The sequence below is a fragment of the Prionailurus bengalensis genome, chromosome B4, assembly GCF_016509475.1.
Source record: "Prionailurus bengalensis isolate Pbe53 chromosome B4, Fcat_Pben_1.1_paternal_pri, whole genome shotgun sequence".
NCBI lineage: Eukaryota > Metazoa > Chordata > Mammalia > Carnivora > Felidae > Prionailurus > Prionailurus bengalensis.
Window position 1 is genome coordinate 129500238 of NC_057358.1, and position 3021 is coordinate 129503258.

The 3021-nt window shown below is 53.3% G+C and overlaps 1 long non-coding RNA gene across 1 annotated transcript; it reads right to left on the bottom strand.

Annotated features, from left to right (window-relative positions):
- Positions 1–504: 504 nt before the first annotated feature.
- LOC122473888 lies at positions 505–2746 on the bottom strand. The gene is made up of 2 exons (XR_006294737.1): positions 2638–2746; positions 505–1141 (listed from the first exon to the last, which is right to left on the bottom strand). It is a non-coding gene; the product is annotated as an uncharacterized LOC122473888 (long non-coding RNA).
- Between the last annotated feature and the right edge of the window lie 275 nt (positions 2747–3021).

Sequence of the window (3021 nt, forward strand, 5' to 3'; positions counted from 1 at the left end):
CCACACTGACGCTGCAGGGGCTTGAGGGGATGGACGTCTAACCTTCAAGAGATTTCCTTATGAGGGGTTCTTGGACCTGGGATAGACTACTTTCTGGTCATGAAAACCAAGCAGTGTAAACTGTGGCCCAACGGAAAGAGAAGTCTGTGTTCCCTCCTATGTTGAAAAAAAGTTATCTTTCCTACCGAATGTATGTTTCACACATTTTACCATGTTAAAAAGTTTATTTATTTTGAGAGAGAGAGAGAGAGAAAGCATGAGCAGGGAAGGGGCAGAGAGAGAGAGAGGGAGGGAGGCAGGGAGAGAGAGAGAGAGAGAGAGAGAAAGAGAGAGAGAGAATCCCAAGCAGGTTCCATTGCTCTCAGCGCAAAGCCCGGTGCGGGGCTCAAACTCACGAACCATGAAATCACTACCTGAGCTGAAATCAAGAGTCAAACACTCAAACAAATGAGCCACCCAGGCCCCCCTACTATGTTAAAAAGTGCCTACAGGATTCCGAAAAGATCTTGTAAAGCAAACAAGGATATTATTTAATACATTTCCATTTAACTTTAACTGCAATTTATTCAGAACGCTAACCTTTTGTGAACTTCTGACTCAGACTATTTCCTTATTGTACACTCACAACACCCTGTGGGCATGGGCGTCTATATTTTCAGTTAAACTCTACCCCCGATGTAGCATTTCCCTCCATTAGGCCTGCAGACAACAAATCACACAGCGCTGTATTCACACTACGCATGACGTTGTCCCCACAGTTGTCCCCACAGACGGTTTCCCTCTCTCTCCCTACGGTTGTTGCAAATATTTCAAAATATTTAGCGTGCTGGTAAGAAGTGCACGTAGGTACTATAGCATCACACACATTTTACTATTTTGATAGCTGAACTTTAATATAATCAGTTTCCTTTCGAATCCCCTGTATTTCAGTTCATCCATTCTGAAAGCATTGCTCGGCGAAGGGACCCACAGCGTCACCAGACCAGTGGCTCCAGAAAGGCAGGGACCTCCCTTACGGGCTGCCTTGTCTTCCTGCAGGAGCATCCATCGCTGGAGACCACGGAAGCCTTTCTTCACTCTGCAGCTCACTCAGAGCTCCAGCGTCTCCCCAACATCCGTCCCGCCTCGCCTCTCATTCATGCTGCAAGAAATCGCAGCCTCAGTGTGTTGCCTGCTGCCCACAGCATTAACGTCTGCCACCCAGATCTTTTCCCAATCACACCTGCTCTGCCCCGGGCGCAGGGAAAGCCCCCCACCTCTCTGGCCTTCAGAGGGAAGCTGTCTGTAGCTAGAGTGCTGATAAACTGAAAAGTTACACCCAGAGCCAGGATCAGCCTGTGTCTGCAGAGTCCCTCAGAAGCAATGAACACAGCTCGCAAACTCCCTCTGATGCCAACTGCATTCTGCTAACGGGCTCAGGTTCCCTTGCAAGGAAGCCGAAAATGCCGCCCCAAATATTTTCCAATGAGTCTAAAGCCGGGACTGAAGGATGTTCCATCACCTTTAGTGAAACCTCCTCTCCTTGAATGACCTGACTCGGATCTTCAAGCACACCGCCCTCCAGGGGAAACGTGGGGTGATGCTTTGCCACCTGGATGCTCAATGAGGGCTGGAGGGTCCCACATTTCGGGTTGCATGTGGGGGCACCACGGAGCCATTCTGCTCTCCAGGTGGCCGGCCATCTGCTGTTCATTCACCAGGGTGTTTGCAAAGCCCTCTGCAAAGGTGAAGCCCAGGGCTGGGGACAGAAGATCCCGGGCTAGCCATGGGAAGATTCTGGATTCAAGCTCAAATTTCCCTTGCCTGCTGGATGCATCTGGACAGCGGCTCCCCACATCCCTGGGCCTCACAGTTCCCATATGTAGAACGAGAAAGGAAGATGGGGTATTTCCTCTCTTTGAGGCTTTGGGTACCGACATCAAAACCAGAGTCCCTTCAAGGGCGGGGGGGGGGGGGGAATGGCAGCGCTGTCCACAGCCAGCGCTGCCAAACCCAGAGCCCCCTGCCATGAGAAGGACCCCTTTCCTGGAGGCAGGAGGTCCAGGGGTGTTCAGCCAACAGTCCAGGAAGTGCAGGGGACCCAGGGCTATGCTCGGGGACAGGGCTGCCCATCGCTGGGTCTTAACCTTCCTTACATACATACTTCTTTCCGGGTCCCATGGGGTCACGGCCGTGCTGACCAGGGTGAGGAAGGCTGGCCCTGGAGCCTTCTGGGAGCGGCACATGGGCCACAGTGCATGCCATCCCTGCCTCCCCCGGGAGGATCCCGAGTGGGCGTGCAGAAAACAGGGTGGGGACTCATTGCCCCAAAAAGTCTCTCGGGCCAACCCTTGGTTCGCAGCAGGGGGTTAGGGGGGCAGAGAGGCGAAGGTCCTCCCTCAGGGGCACACAGTAGTGTCAAGAGAGCTAGGATGTGGTCTCTCTCCCCAGTTTTACTTATTTTATTGTTGTTGGGTTTTTTTTTCATGACAAAAGGACGACACGTTTGCTGCATGACGCAGGCAACACAGAGGTGATGTACGAAGACAATCATCTCCTCTCGCTCTCGCCCCTCAACCCGCACCCTACGCGTGGTGAGCCTGTGCTCCTCCACGGGACCCCCCAGGGGCGAGGGCAAAGCCACCTGCACCTGCTCACCTGATCCCAAAAGGCACAGGAGGGGAGCTGGCACTCCGGAGCTGATGGGGGCCGCCTCCCGGCTGTACTCAGAAGGCGTCTCTCCTTGGCCCCACTGACCTGGAAGAGAAAGGGGCTGTCAACCTTTTTTCCCTAACGTGGATGCCAGTGCAGATTTCTGGAAAGGGGTCTTAAAAAACAAGACCCTTAAGGGGTGCCTGGGTGGCTCAGTCGGTTAAGAGTCTGAGTTCAGCTCAGGTCGTGATCTCACGGTTTGTGAGTTCGAGCCCCACATCGGGCTCTGTGCTGACAGCTCGGAGCCTGGAGCCTGTTTCAGATTCTGTGTCTCCCTCTCTCTCTGCCCCTCCCCTGCTTGTTCTCTCTCTCTTTCTCCCTCTCTCAAAA